General features: G+C 42.9%; 1 long non-coding RNA gene across 1 annotated transcript; it reads left to right on the top strand.

The window, feature by feature from the left end:
• Positions 1-11,307: 11,307 nt before the first annotated feature.
• LOC114017714 (uncharacterized) lies at positions 11,308-16,403 on the top strand. The gene is made up of 3 exons (XR_003562935.1): positions 11,308-11,486; positions 11,609-11,763; positions 13,680-16,403. It is a non-coding gene; the product is annotated as an uncharacterized LOC114017714 (long non-coding RNA).
• The last annotated feature ends 362 nt before the right edge of the window (positions 16,404-16,765 follow it).

Genomic DNA, 16,765 nt, shown 5'->3' with positions numbered 1-16,765 from the left:
GTGGCAGAGGCTGGTAGGTGATACTTTGCATATGGCTATTTTGATTCTTCTCACAGTGGAGGAATTACACCAAGTTTTTAAGCAACTGAGGAATCCAGCCAATATTTCTAACTGTTTTCTAAACCCTGAGCAGAACACAAGTACTTTGGAGGTTAGTATTTGGCAGAGTGATGTATATGACCAGTCTCCCAACAGATACCCATGCAGCGTGGCCTCATTTCACTCACCTGCCTGGGAACTCCCCGGGTCAGATTTCCCACAGCTAACACACCTTACTGCCACCCAGCCACCAGGACAGCTCTGACTGCATTGACAGAAAAAAAACCACCCTTTGCTTATAGAATACCTGGTGGCCAGACTATTATTAACAGATTTTCATGTTCACGTTCTTCCTGAGTTTATATAAAACAGAATTGACTTTACTTGCTTGTTTAAAACTTTTAGGGAATGCAGAGAGAACACACCTGCACGGGAACATGCTGGACTGGCCATCAAAGAGGGATGGATTCTCCTTTTTGACGGCAAGACTGCATCCAAAATGCATGTGACATGTAGTTGATGAGTTTAATACATCACTGAGAGGCATTCACATACTGGGTGTGCTACAGGGACCTGGGACAGCACAAAAAAAACCACAATGAGATGCATATTGCAAAGGTACAAGTCTCCACAAACATCCCAGCCTTATGCTCAGCCCTCACCAAGAGTCACCACCTCATGGGGCCTGTGCAAGCGTCCCTCCCCCTGAGTGCTGCGGTGTGCGTCCCGGCTCTTCGGCAATAATAACCATACCATTTCATGTGAACATCTAACAATGACAGCTACACTAACACTAATCAGAGATAGTTTCTAAAAGTAGTTTCAGGCACACATTATAGCATTCCTCAGAATCACCGAGTCCTGTTTCAATGGCAGTTTGTGAGCTCTTGCACTATAATATAAAATGTATTGTGCATGGGAATCAACAGCTTCGCATGAACTTAAATGTACTTTCTTCTTCAATGCATCAATATGTATTACGGTTGGGTTTATACTGTAATCCTTGGCTAGCCACAAAAACCTGTAGATTTTCATATGCTTGTCCCCTGTTAATGAGCCCACAAGAGTGATTTCTTGGTGTTATGACTTCAATGAGACCTCGAATCCTGAAACCCTTTCCTGAGCAGAAACTCTCATCAAAATCAGTAGGACAAAAGATGCAAGGATCACTCACATAAAAGTTCCAGGGCTGTTCTTTCAATCTACATATCTGAAAAATACCTGTTAAAGTGCCTCAGATCAGTTTGCTTTGAGTTTTTTCTTGGAGCATGAAAAATGCCTTGATGATTGCACAATCACAGTCCTTCAAAGAATAGCTGCGATTTCACTTAGAAAACTTTGTAATGTTGGCTTTGCCACATAGACTACACTTGCCTTTGGGATGAATGAGATACTTTCTGCCTGTCAAGCTGAAATCCATGCAGCAGTTTTCAGATTTTAATGAGCAGAAAATCTTTGTTGAAAAGACGGGTTAGACTTGATTATTATTTTTTTTTAAGATGAGAAAATACTGTCAGTAGCAGTGGGAAGGAGTCAACATGCATTCACTGGTTACAGCAGTTACAAGATCTTTTATATGAAAAAAGGATTAGAGCAGCAGGGACTTCACCTTTTGTAGACCTGGAGAATTTAGTTACAGGTTCATATTGGTGAAGAAATGCCATGAGCAGATCCCACTTCTATTGACATTAAGAGGAATTTTGTCATTCATTTTCTAAGGAACAATTCTTATTTCTTTTCTTTATTCTATGCCCAAGGATCTTACCTGAGCAGCTCAGGGATTTAACTTTGCAACACACTCCCAGGACATTATAACACAGAGAGTGCAGAAGACTTAATTTTAAAGATGTGTCTTAGTATAGGCAGCTCCTACAAGAGCAGAGAATGGAGCCTATTGTGTAGATAGCAAGCAGCCATGGAGAACAAGGACTGCAGACAATTTAAGGGTGGCAACACGAGCTCTTAGTGTAAAGCAAAAGGGGATAATGTGATTCATGGATGTATGAACAAGGAAGTAGCGAGTAGGAGTGGGGAGCTGATCTTATCTCTCCCTACCGCTCTTGTAAGACTAATATTGGCATACTGCAAAAAAGTTCTGGTGCCTGTATTTTAAATGGGAAAGTCGGAGACAGGTCAGGGAGAGGATGAGAGAAAAAGTCTCTCTCTACTGAAAGCCTGTAAGGGATCTCTCTGCTTACCTTATCAAAAAGATGGAGACATGACTTGATTAAAGTGTACAAGTACCACCACAACAAGATAATACTGTATGCAAAAGATCTCCTTCATCTAGTGGAGAAAGCATAGCAGGAATCAACAACTAGAAGCTGAAGCCAAACAAATTCACACAAAGAAACCCAGGCATGCATTATTAATAGTAAGAGCAATTAATCCTGGGAACTACTTACCAAAAGTAGGGTTGGATTCTCTGTCTCTTGATGTTTTCAGATCAAGATTGGATGTCTTCCTAGTAGAGATGCCCTAGGCAAACCCCTATAAAAGGGAAGCAAGGTGAGACATAATAGTCTATGATATACTATCAGACCAGTTGACTGGATGATCCTGTTGTTACAACCTACTGGTTCTCTCTCTGCTAGTAAATTAAAGTGTCAGGACCCAGGCCCAGACTCTAGAACATGATCACTTATGCTATTAAATTGTTAGGCTAGTCCCTCATGTGTTGTTGGCCTGGGTCAACTAGTCCTCTGCCAGACACACTTAGCAGAGTTTGGGAATGAGCATAGTCTAGGGCTACAGGAAATTTGGACATGGGCACCCTGTTTTGGAGAGGAGAGGAAAGGAATGTAATGGTGATACATGCTGACCAGACCACCCCTTGGTTGGCAAAATCCATTTTTGCCTGTATTATTTGCAAAGGCTTGAGTTGGCTATGATCGCACAAGGTTCAATGCCAAGCAAGAGAAACACTGGTGAATCAGATATTCCAGAGCTGCCTCCCAGTAGGTGGAATGATGTTGACACACTCACAGCTTTGATGAGCCCTAAAAGGGAAAAAGGAAGAATGTTTTGACATATTTTGAATATTTAGAAAGGGTAATTGTTTCCTGCAGTAACTGACATTCCATAAGAGTAGTGTATTCCTGCTGGTCATGTCCATACTAGATAGAGACATTGAAGCAGTGCTTCCCACACAGCCCTCACAATTAGGCAACATGGATATCTTTTAAATGTCAACATAGCTTCCTATTCCAGTGCTTACTTGGTGCTCGTTAGCAGCACTGAGTTATGTTTTTTGTTGGTGACAGTGATGATATACAGGGACCCAACTGCTACCCTTCGATGTCTGCTGTAATAGGAAAACAAGGAGTGCAAGTTCATTACAAGATTTAGTATCTCATCTCAGGGATCCCAGAAGGATGCTCTTCACTGTTTCCAAGTACTGGAAGCATTTCTTGCCTCTTGAATGTTACACAGATACTAAGCCTCAGGCTTTTTACAGAAGAAAAAAAATCCCATCTACTCTGACTAAAGCTTTAGCAGGCTCCAAAACAATTTCTACAGTGAAATTACATCTACAGTATGTGTTTTCCAGCACTGCTGAACCTGGCAGCACAGTAAATATTGCATGGGCCATAAAGACAGTTGGGCAGTAGTTGCTACCACTGTGCATCAGATGTCCCTAGATGCATAGTTTGGTCTGTTGGGAGACATGGGACAAAAGACTGGCACTAGAGTGAGCCTCTATGTAAAGACTTCCAGAATTCATCTCCATTCATAAATCAACCAACACAGAACCCCCAAGAGAAAATGAAATATTATTATCCTTTCTTCTAGTTGAAGAAATCAAGACAAAAAGGCTAGATGCTTTTGGTTCACAAGACATCCAAAGAGAACTGAAGGGCCTCTGTGCAGAGATACCATGTAGCTTTATGAGCGCTGCATACCTCAAAAACAAATGTTTTCCTCCACGCTGAGTACCACAGTGCCAGGACTAACTGTCGTAGTTTAACTCCAGGCAGCAACTAAATACCACACAGCCAGTGCTCACTTCCCCCAGTGGGATGTGGGAGTGCATCGGGAGGGTGAATGTGAGAAAACTCATGCGTTTATCATGAGATAAACACAGTTTAATAGATAAAGCAAAAGCCGCACACATAAGCTAGGCAAAACAAGAAATCCATTCACCATTTCCCACCAAGCCATCACCAGGAAAGCAGAGCTCCATCACACATAACAGTTACTTGGGAAGACAAATGCCATCATTCTAAATGCCCCCCCTTTACAAGTTCTTCTGCCAGCTTTATATGCTGAGCATGATGCCACATGGTATGGAGTATCCCTTTGGCCAGTTGGGGTCACCTGTCCCATCTGTGCCCCCTCCCAGCTTCTTGTGCACCCCCAGCCTCCTTGCTGGTGGGCTGGGGTGAGGAGCAGAAAAGGCCTTGGCTCCGTGTAGGCACTGCTCAGCAATAATGAAAACATCTCTGTATTATCAGCATTGTTTTCAGCACAAATCAAAACACAGCCCCATACTAGCTGCTATGAAGAAAATCAACTCTATCCCAGCCAAAGCAAGCACACTAATTCAACAAACAATATTGGAATAAGGGAGTTTAGCATTAGTTCACGTATCTCCACAAAACACCCAAACCGGCCTTGTGCTCTGTATGTATCGCAAGACTCTCTTGCCCAAGAAAACTGAGCAATTCTGAGTCTTTCTGAGACTTATCAAAAGAGTGCTACAGCTGCAGCAAGGGAATGCAGAAAGACCCCTTTCAATTCTCTTCTGAAAGCCTAAAGATCCTATGCTGACAAAAAGGTCATCTATCTCAGATCAAGGTTTGTTATTTTTGTGAAACTCAGATCACTCAACACCTGGAGGCAATTTCCTAAGCATCTGCATTTTTACAATGTGAAGCCAAGGTGGGATGAAAGGGCAAAACCGAGTCAGCTCTCAGAAAACCTGGCACTCCTGGGCTTTGCAAGCTTGCCTTAGCTGAGTAAAGCTGTCATTTGCAGGGTATCCATGAAAAGCTTCTGGTTTAAGTGAAGCAACACTGTGGTTGTGATTTTCCCTTGCTTATATAGAACACCCATATTTTAGAAAATTTCGGTAACATTTCATCCTGGCCTTAAAAAATTATGCAGTCATAAAAAGTGGATATAACACAGAAAAGCAGCACTCTGAACAGAGGATACAAATGTACTAGCAAAGTGTAGAGAGACCCATGGGTTGGCCATCACTTAACCCCAACCCAGGCCAGTTTACACCCTTGGAGTCACAGCTCAGGCATGGTTTTCAGGAGCTGGATCATTGCCCACAGGCATTCTGGATGTAGCCACTCAGTTTTGCAGCAGAAGGTTGTTTACCTATGTGGCCATGAGGCGTGCCACCGCTCCAGACCATGGGGCAGAAAGCAGTCTTCGAAGTATTTTTCATTCACAATGGTACCGCCTTAGGATTTATCTTGCCAGGATGTGAGAGAACAAGAGCAAATGAGGATTTCCACAGCACTTCAGACATCAGGACTCAGCAGGAGGCAGTGTTACTGTAAAAAAGTCAAGATTCAATTTAGGACACTAAGCTGAGGTGTTTACATCTAGGTGCCAACACATGAGGCAAAGGAGCAGTTCAGTTTTTATCACCTGGTGCCCTCTCTGGCTTTTGGACAGCAATGCAAAAGACATGCAGTCTTTTCTGTGCTGTGTCATTTCTCACAGCACCACCCAGAAGTCTTGTGTACCCCAGGACACGTGTCTGGGCAACACTGCTGAGCCCACAGCCTTGGGGACTGGTGACCTGAATTGCCTGCTGGTCTCCGTTGACTGTACTGACAAGCTCTCCACTGACCACGATGGTCTCATATGTAAAATGCATAGTAGGTGGGGTTTGCATGTAGACACTGAAGTCTGGGAGTCTTAATACGGAGCTGAAACCTGCTCCAACTTTCTGAAGGATTAACCTTTACATTCATAATAAATTCCATTACTTTAAAAAGACAGAAAACAAATTCATATATAGGTCTTAATTAAGATGATTATAAAGAAAAAATCAGACTACTACTCTTATTTGCTCTGTGCAAAGCATAGAGAGGTACAGATACCAAGTGTTGATTTCCACACTTTATATTACTCTTCATTCTGGCATTCTAGGTACTGAAACTTTTTCTATGTCAGATGGCATTGTATTTTTAGAGAAAGTCATGGATGGATCCCATCTGTGGATGCAGCACTGGTCTCTAACATTTTTTTTTAATATTTTTATAGAACGTAGAAAGGAAAGGAGGTAATAAATTCCCAGGACATATCTACCCTGCTGCCACCCCCTCTATGATGGTGACAGTGAGCCTTCTTGGACGGAGGTGCTTGCAGTGTGAGAACTTCCAGCAGAAGAAACTAAGGGGTAATAGCAATAAGAAAGAGGCTTGGCAAATAGTTGAGTAAGAAACTTTACAGGGCATATTCAGACTTGCCAAGCTGAGCCCAAACACATGACCTAGCATCTGTCAGGATGTGTCCATGTCCACTGTATGCTCAGTCTTGTAATGGACATGTTGTCAGGCAGAGGAGCCTGACTCAAAGATCTTTTCTCCACCCTGCTGTTGATGGTCTGCTGGATCATAGAATCATAGAATATCTGAAGTTGGAAGGGACCCATAGTTGGGGTCATAGAATCATAGAACATCTTGAGTTGGTGAGGGGTCCTGGGAGCATCCCTCACTTCATCATTGTCATCCCATTTTTTTTATCTTGTCCGCTTACTTTTATAACACGTTCAGCATGTGCTGCTAAGTTGGGGTCCAGTTTTGAGCTATGCCTCCTTGAAAACTGGAGCAAGCCTGTCTCAACCTCCCATTCAGAAACTTGGAAGACTAAATTATTCTCTCTGTGCACCCTGGATTAAGTAGTGTTTTCCTAGTCACAGTAGCAAGCTCTAACAAAGTGTTTTAAATGAGCAGAATTTTATTAGAGGGAAGGGAGGGAAGGAAACAGAAGGAAGCATTAGTCTGGGAAACCTGAATTAACAGTCAGAGACCCACAGCCTTGCTCCTCAGTGTAGTTATTAAGGAATTAGCCTGGCCCCAGCTTTCTGCTTGCAGTCATGACAGTGCCAAAGGGACAGCTGCTGCCCTTCTCCCTGGTCCCATTCCCCTTGAAGTGTGTTTGTGCTCAGGATGGTTCAGTGGGGTGACTGGTCAGGCCATTTCCAGGGCTCTGAGTATCTCATGGACAATGCTCCCAGCCTCGCTGTTGGTGAAGGAAGTCCCCATGGAGTCCTTAGGCTAGGTAGATTCTCCCAGATGCCCCAGACTGGTGCCCAGTAGCCTCCATGCCACAGGTTTTACCATGGGCTGCTGGACTGCTGTGGCTCATGCAGTACCACCTCTTGCTTACAGCCAGGGATCTGCTCCTGTCTGCAGTCATCACTCTCTCAGGCCACCTCCTTGTCTTCTCAGGGCCATCCACCCAGAGGTCCCTTGAGAAGCTGGGGGTGACCCTTTCCAAAGCTCACCAGTGTACTCCACATCTTTTAAGATGACCAGCCATCATGTTTACAAGCCTTCTGGGTGCAGCAGCTGTCTCCTACTGTGTGTTTTCACTGTGCCAAGGCCAAAAAATGTAAAGTTTCTAGCTATTACTAATGTAAGTAACAATTAACAACAGTGGTTTCAATAATATAATACTACATGGGCCACAAGAGGATTATAACTCTACCAACTGGCCAAAAGTGATGGGAGAGCAAACAGGGAGGTGGGCTAAAAAAACCAGTGTAGATAGCAAACTGGTGAAGCACTGGCCTCTTTGCAGTGGAGAATGTGGTTGATAACCGTCACCCCTCTGATGCCCAAGCAGAAGGATGTGTGCTCAGTTACAGGATGAGGCATGATGCAAAAGGAAGGTAAGGAAAGGAAACACAGGGAACAGCAAGGGGGGGAAAGGATGAGCAGAGCACATGATGTGAGGTGGGGCAGGAGAGCAGAATGAGGCAGAGAAACAGCTGACCTGAGACATGGTGTTCACTACCCGCAATGTTCCATCTTCCCTGAGGATAGCCCCTCTCTTCGTTCTCTCCCTTCAAGTCTTCACTACTGGCACACGCTGTGTCCAGAGCACTGCAGACCAGGATACCTCCTGCCTGGACAGCCACAATGGCACCAGTGCTAGCGACATCCAAAAGAGCCTGGGGATCCCTGTTTCTAGCTGGTACCTCTCCTCCTCCTCCCTCAGCACGCTTTGGCAGTGATATTAGCCTTGAAGGTCCTTACATCAGGAATGAACTGCATTTGGTTCAGGTTTGCCAAGTGCTGTTAGAATCCATATTTGTATTTCTCCAAAGCTTTCCTACCAGGTACCAGAATATACGCTCCCTCTTCTTACATGTTACAGAAACTCCCTTTGAGCTGTCTCCCCTCCCCGTGTGCACTGAGCAGCACGTACAGGGTTAACTGAGCTGTTCACAGCATTCAAATTTTTGAAAAATGGGCTATGGGCATTGTAGCTTTCAGCATGTTTCCTCCCATACAGAGGCACAGAGCAGGAGCACGCTGTGGGTGGCAGACATGAGTGACATAGTACAAAGTTTAGGCTGGGCTGCCTCAGCTGCAGCTGAATTGCAGGCAGCAGTGCTGGCTCAGCCCGGGAGCAGAGAAATGCCTCTGCTGGGTACAATAGCGGAGTGTGAGAGATGTTGGGATGTGAAAGCCATGGTAGCAGGACCCTGTGAACCCCCATCTCCCAGTGCCCCCCTGCCAGGATGCCTCACTCCTAAAGATGTGATTCATGGAGATACAGTAATCAAGGGAATTGTGAAATATCTGACATTCTCCCCACCTTCTTCTAACAAAAAAAGCTTTGGCTTTCATGTCCTGCAGGCAGTTGCTCATACATTGTGCGTTCCTCAGAGCAAAGGAACAACCAGAGGTGTTTTACTGGAGAAGAGAAACAACTGAGTGGTGCTGGGGATGATGTGAGACAAGAACGAGAACGACAGCACTCAGCATCTGATACTGGTGGAGGCCATCCTCAGGCCTGGGTCATGCTGGCAACCCAAGAAGTATCAAGCTTGATGCTGGAGCAACAGTGCCATCTTCCCTGCAAGCTGATAATGAGAAGTCATGGGGTGAAACAGATTTTCCCTGTGGAAAAGCCCTGGTTCATATAAAAAATAAATCAGTCTGCTACTGCATGCATAGCTTGGCTCTGTTACAACTTCTGTGTGATTTCTGAGCAGCCCTCCTCATGGCTGGAGAGGGATGTCTTGTCTTTCTTTTCCCATCATCTGTCCTCTTTGTACCACATACAGCTGATCTGTACTCATCCTTGCTTTATAGAGAAGGGCAAAGCACCCAAGAATTCAGGTGTATTGCATTAAAGATAATGCCTTTAAAAAAAAAAAAAAACAAAACAGAAAAACAACAACACAAAAACCCTACCCGGGGTACGCAGTGAAAAGGCTTCCCTCCCCTCCTCTCCTTAGGTGGAGATGAGATTTTGGGAGTTTGCAACATCAATCTGGCAGTTTGGGCTCCTGTTTCAATGCAGCTTCTTCATTAAGTAAATCCTATTTAAATCTGCTTCTTTATACCAGAAGAACCACTCTGGGTAGATCCTACCTCTCTCCCTTCTAAAAATGACTGTGATGTGCTCACTCATGCACTGGATCTGCATTGCTTAAAGTTAGTAACAAACAACTTAGTGAAATAAAATTAGCATTATAGCCATTTCTTTCTCAGATTCTCATTTCCTGATTTCTCTTCATTATCTGTGTAGGAGGAAAGCAAGTGAGATCTTCATCCTTTCTGGTTGTGAGGCAATTAATGCCTTTTTTTAATTGTAAGGGTGTTTTGCCATAAATGGTTTAACTTCCACCTAGGTTGTCTTCTGCATCTCCCACTGCTTCTCAAAACCTTTAAGAAATATAACATGTTATTGCTGTATCAGTTCCCTAACTCCCACATTGTGCTACCTCTGGAAAATGCTCCCATGGGGATACCTATTGTCAAGTGCTTTTTTAAAATTACAGGAACTTTAAGGTACCCTGCTCCCTACCAGTCCTGATTGCATTGCTGCGAAGACAGAGGGTTGACGTGTTGTCCCTGCCAAGGCTGCCCCTCTGCCCCCTTCTCATGGGGTCAAGGTGGCGTGAATCCCTGCCTGCCCCAGCACGGCTGCTTTTTGGGGAGCAATTTCTTCATTTACGACCTCTGTGACACCTTCTTGCCTTGGTGAAATGTGAAAGTAAAAGAAATTACTCCACAAGTACCACAGCAGCTAGACAGGGTTAAAAGCTTCCTCCAGAAACCTTCTGTATCTGAAGATTTTGGTTAATAGGAACCAAAATTATTTGCTAGAACATGTTTATCTGCTTTAGAGGGGGGAAAAAAAGGGAGAGATTTTTTGCCTAACACAGGAGAAATTTATTCTACAAAGGCAGCTAACAGGTCAGCGTCAGGGACCTTTGTCCAGACCAGAGTTCAAATGTCCTCTCTATAAACAGCTGGACATGGCAGGGACTCAACTTTTCATTTACTGTATAGATCTGAGATATAAAAAAACCCTGAGTATAAAAAAATCTGAGATGTGAGTATAAGAAAAACATTTCCTGTTTTGTCAGTGGTTGAATGAACAGTTAGAGGGGAAATTTTGGCTTGGGTTGAACCTAGAAACAAATTTGCGTTTCTGGAGAAGAGAAATACTTTTGTTACCATCTAAGGTATTTTTGATCTAAACCAAAATGTTTTAAGACTTTTGGGTAGATAGAACTTAACCCTTCAAAGGCTTTCTTCTGTAAATTCCGGATAATGTCAAAATTTTAAAAGATGCCTTTCTGCAATGAGAAGTGAAAAGTTATGTTTGGCAAATGCCAAGAAGAAATACAAAGTAATATTTTCAAAATATATGCCTCCATTTTGAGGGTCAATATTTTTGGCCAAACTAAACCCAGATCTATAAATATATTTGGTCTTTCTAAAGGTGGGGGTTTTTCTTACAGGAAAAAAAGGTATTATTTGTAAAATTAAATGTAAGCTTCCATGTTCTCTCACCACAGCTGGAATCAGGACCGTGACTACTTGGCTACACTGGAGTAGGCGAGGAGCTTCTCCCTCACTCATATTCTTTTTTCATCTCTAAAAAAAGTGGTTTCCTCCTGTGGTGAAACAAGAAATCAGTTTTCTGGCTGATTACTTTCTCTTGCCAGGCAGTGCCCTGTCTCCCAGGGGGCAGTGAACTCCATTGCAAAACTTTCCCATTAAATGTCTGACCAAGGCACAGGAGCAGGAACTCTGTCAGCAAGTCCACGTGCACTTCCCAGTCCTCTGGCATCTCACCAGGCTGCTGACAGAGAAAGAGGTGGCAAAGGAATTGCCTAAAACAGTGACAAAGTCTCTTGTGGATGAATTCCAGAGGAAAGCAGGACAAAATTACCTTCCAGGTTTGAGGGTCTTACTGTCCAAGGAAGAGGAAAAAAACCCCACTAACAACTTTTGGTGAGCTAAGTATGAGGGCACGTACCTGTAGGTAAATGCGTGTTTGATTCCTTGAGCCAGATCTCAGTTACACTACTGTGAGTAATACCAGCCTGATTATGACTATTTCACCACTCCTGCAGGCTTAGAGGATGGCAAGCTGAAATCGTGGCCCTTATCTGTTCTGCCTGTTTGCTCTTGTGAAAAGCAAGGGACAGGTTTTCGAGCAGGACAGGTTTTCAAGGGCTCATTGTCAACAGCTGTAACCACTTTCAGCACAGTTCACACCCAAAGGCAGGTCAGTGAGCATTATTTTCCCTTCCCTTGGAAATGTACTGAGAAACGCCAGAGACGAGACTTTATGTAATGCAGTAATGTGGTACAGCACTCTGCGGGCAATTTACTGGACCTTGTGATTTAGACTAGCAGGAAGAAGCAAGGTTGCTTTATTAAAAGCGCACTCCTGCCTCTACAGTATCATAGAAACAAAAACTTTCACACGATTTCAGCATCAGGCACGCTGGTTTTTGATAGCAACGTGATGCACTGATACACATGGGAATCCCAGTTTCACAGCCAATGCACGTGCCATAAATTGACACAAAAAATACACTTTCCCTATATTTATAGGGCCAGGATGTTGCCATGCATACGATTGCATTTTTAGATTTTATGACAGTTTCCTTCTGTGGGCAGAGACCTTATTGCTCCCAAAATAAATACTATGAAACCAAAATAAATGCCATGGGAATATAGGCTTCAATATAAACTGCCTAAATTCTGGCTCCTTAACTGGTGCCTTGCTTGTGTAATAACCACTGAGTCAGAGTATGACCCTGAATGCTTGGTCGTTACCTCCCTGGGTGTCATGGGGAAAGCAAAGTCTCACCTCCCCAGATGCTAATTCTTGAAAGTATGTAGTGAGGTATAACATATGAAAGGGCAGGACTACGCTTTACATAATTTTTTAATTCAACGACTCATCCATTCAAATAAGATTTACAAAGACATTATGCAATTTTGTTGTACACAGTCATCAGGGGTGTGTAATGAATATCTAACTCACAGACCGAGAGATTTAATTGGATGTAGATCATCTTATGACCATAGTCAGAAAGTGAACAGGGCCTGTGCACCGAATGAGCTTGTAACAAAATGTGTTGAAGTCTCTGACTCAGTTGTTGTCTTATATAAAAGAGAAAAGCTAGAGAATTGTGAAACCTTGTGAATTATGCAAGGAGGGAGTTTAATTACTTTTATTGTATTTATAGGGGGGTTTGCACTGCTAGTAGCTTTTAATTACTCATTACCTTTTGAGCGGTTGAAAATCAGAAACGAACTGCAGGTAGATTTGCCCTCGATACTGCTTTTAGAGTAATGGGAAGTTAAACCTATCTGTACAGGTTATTTTACAGTAATATTTTTATTCATGTATAATACAATGAAAGAGAAAAACAAACAAACAAAAATCTTATTCACTCATTTCTTCCTGAAAACTTGTCAAAGAGATTAAATAAATATTTGTCAGCAACCATGTAACAGCATTTTTACTTCCGCTAGAAAGGTTCTCCCACTCTGAAAAACTCCAAACATATTTATTTATGTTATCAAAGAACATTTCAGAAAGATATAATACACACTCATGTGTTTTCCAGCCTGCAGTTTACTTGGAATGCTGACATAGTTTCTTGTAAAAAAAAGGTGAGGGAAAGGTAAAAATATAATATTGCTAAATGTATAAAAATCTAATAATAGAAAATAACACATGGATTAATTGGAAGAAAAAACTATTTTTTGCACATTTAAAATTTCTAAATGTGTCATCAAAAGGGAAAAACAGAAACTTAAGTATGCCTCGTTATCTTCCAAAGCTGTTCAGCACTAATGGAGGGAAAGACACAGTGTTTTGAATTTTTTTACACAGACATCTGCAATCATTCATTTTATAGAAAATGCCACAAGAAAAACAAGTGAAAATGCATTTGATAATGACTCATGCTTCCATTTGTAAACATGGCATAAGCACTCAGCACAAGGGTATGGAAGTCAGATCTGGGGAGCTATGGAAAGCAACATAATGTACTTTGGCCCAGAAAACTGCTGATTATTTCAAGTAATGCTGACCCCAGCCTCCCATGTCCTTTTACATAGTCACCTTCCCCGTCCGGACTTAACCAAATTCTCAGTTACATTGTGTTGTTATTTGTGTGACAGGACACGAGCTCCTTTGGGAGCTGGATGTACCCCGGTGCCACACGGGACAGCACGGTGGCCCAGGCCAGCATCACAACAGGGGTACCGGCACCTGCGCTCAGACCTGCGCCCTGCAAGCGTGGAGTTTGCTAGTGCAAGCAAACATGCTTGATGAGACCAGGCTTTCCGCCCCAGCCACCTACCCCCAGCAGTTTACAAACCAAGCCCCAAATTACACGAAGCTTGCCCATCCCACCACCGCACATTTATGCAGTCTCGCCACTCTCAAGCAAAGTTTTCAGCCAAGCAGTGAAGAAGTTGATGCTTAACGCTGAAGGGGGAAAAGAAAAATTATAAAGGGGTAAGAGTCAGTGGCAAAGAGCTGCGAATCCCGGCAGCCTGCAGTGCCTGCAGTGCCTCTTGCTTGCCTGCCCCAGCTCTGGGTTACCCTGCTGCGTGTGTGACTCAGCCAGGGAGAGTGAGCACTGGGAGGGGTCAGAAATAAATGTGTTTGGAGGAGGAAAAGTGTTTTCTGTAGGGGAACAGACCAGTACGTAGGACTGCATGGTGGAAATCCAACATAAGCCTTGCGCAAGTCTAATTGCTATGATCTCCCATGACTGTCTTCTCATTCCTTAAGTAATTGAGGCTTCAGTTCAGCAAAGCATTTAAGCTCAGGCTTCATTTTGTGCTGTCAGTAAGTGCTTTGCTGAACAGGGGCTTAAAGTATCAAGCTTATTGCATGAGATTTATCCCACCTAATTTTAGATGTTTGCAGTGCAGATATCTACACCAGAGGTAGCGACCCCAGGCTTTGCTCATTATTAATGAGGAGAAATAAGCATTTCTGAGCTGCTATTCATAAGGCCTACTCTACCTTGGAATGAGAAATACCATTCAGTAGAAATGTTTGCAAGAGGAGCTTAAAATACCTAGATCAGATGTAAACACCTACAATCCGGGTACCTACAATCATATACCTGAACCGCAACAACTTCCGATGACAGATAAGTAGAAATAAACATACCAATTGGATGGAATCAGGCAAATGCAAACTGAATTTTTACAGAGCAATGAAGCCAAAAATTATTTTTTTCAGTGAGAAAGTTAAAGTTTTAATTGCTTTAAAGACAAACAGTGGAAGAAAAGAACAGACCGTCATTATTCCCTTGTTTAAGCATTATTTCTTTCATACTTTCATTGTCTGAACTAGCTCCTCTGCGCTCCATTGCTTACTGAGGGTTCCTGCGCACCAGCCTCACTTTTAGAAAGCTGCAGCTAGGTAAGGTTTATCTCCTCTTGCATCAGACAGATATTTTTAGAGCAGGAATCCCAAAAATTCAAGCTATTTCTGCAGAATTATTCAACTGAGAACTTGTGTTTCTCTGAACGTTGAAAACTGCTGCTCTCCCTGCATAGGCAACTGGGATGTAAACTTCTGGGAATTACTGCAAATATGGGAATGCCTGGAATCCCTGTGGGAAATAATTGCAAAACCTTTAATCCTTGTTATCTCTGAGAGCACATATTTTTGTTTGCTTGATCAGCAGTGGGAGAGGATGACCGATTAATATGTTGGGCAGTAAAGCATCACGCTGTTTCTCTGTTCCCCTGCCCCAGACTGCCTCTGGGAAGATGCTGGTTCCTGAGCAAACAGCATGGAACAGAAGAGCAGCAGCAATACTTGGTGTGCAGTGGTGGTGGTGTCAGGCATTGTGTGGCAACTGCAAAACCAGCAGCCGAGACTGCAGTTGCTGAAAGTATAACAGAGCAGCAAATACACTTTTGTTAAGCTTAAGCAGTTGGTGCTTAATGTGGTCCAATGCCTACAGCAGGAGTCAAGAACACCCATTCAAGAACTAAACTGAGGCAGTAAGTTAGGAGTAAAATCACTTGACGTTTACTTCTATGAATGGTGGAGACAGACAGCTCCAGAAACCAATTCATCCTATCCCAAGGAAAAGATTTAAAATTTGTGGGTTGCATCCTTCTCTGTATACAGCAGCCTCTTTCTAACTTCAAGAAAGTCACCAGATCCTTAAATGAGGTGGATAGTCCAGTCCTTGAATGTTACTAACATAAAACATGTACTCCTTAGCACTGGAAAAATCTTTTTTCTCTGCACTTTCATACCTACCAAAATGAGGAACAGGCTGAGATTGCTGCTTCTTTGTGCTGTCACAGGGCAGCTGATAACAGAGCTCTGGACTCTGTGAAACCTGCAAAGGGAAAATTAATTTACAGGACCACAACACATCTTTCTCTTTTGATGTTTAAAGCTTTCTGATTCTAACACACATTAGAGCTTCTACCACAAGCAGCAGCCTGGGAGATATATGGGGACTGAATCTGATAAAGGGTTTATTTTACTTGGGGACAGATTCTGTCTGGGTGTTTTGTGGGACTCAAAGAAGAGGAAATGATTCACCGACAAAAGGGGGAACAGATGCCTTGACTCACAGTTTCCTGATTTGACCACTAGACAATTCCTCTAGCAATTCCTTAGCGCATCAGAAGGATGGATTAGCTTCTTAATTCCTTAAACATCATTAAATGGTTGTCCTGGATTATACATCCAGGCTTATACATACTACCTTATACATACTGCCTCCTGAGGGAAAATCTCCAGGTTTTATTCTGCAGGTTTGTAGAAACAGTGGCAAAATAAGTGTATTTGCCCAACAATCTTGTTGATGCTAATGGAACCAAAGTGCCAAGTCTGCTGCACTGCTTTTCTCTTATGTACAGGGCGGGGGTGGGGGTGGGGTGGTGGAACTCATTTAGTTCATAAAATTCCAGACATAACAGAACATGGGGTTTATGCCTAATTCTATAAGATTCTGGATGGTGGCTAAGAAACACAAAAGGATTAGGTCTGCATGAAAGCAAATTTAAGACATCACTGTTCAATTAAATCACTCTGGAGTTTCACTTTCCTTCTAGTAAAAAGAATTTTTTTGTACCCATGGCTACTATAAATTGTTTCTAGATTATAGAAAGATAATTAAAAGAGCGCTTTATGAGGCATGGATGTCAAAAAAATATAATTACATTGAAGATGTCAGATGTACTTGAGAGTCTTAAACTAAACTCTGCAGCTACCAGAT

This window comes from Falco cherrug, chromosome 6 (assembly GCF_023634085.1).
Source record: "Falco cherrug isolate bFalChe1 chromosome 6, bFalChe1.pri, whole genome shotgun sequence".
Lineage (NCBI taxonomy): Eukaryota > Metazoa > Chordata > Aves > Falconiformes > Falconidae > Falco > Falco cherrug.
The sequence above is the reverse complement of the archived record's forward strand: the minus strand, read 5'-3'. Positions and strand labels throughout refer to the sequence as shown.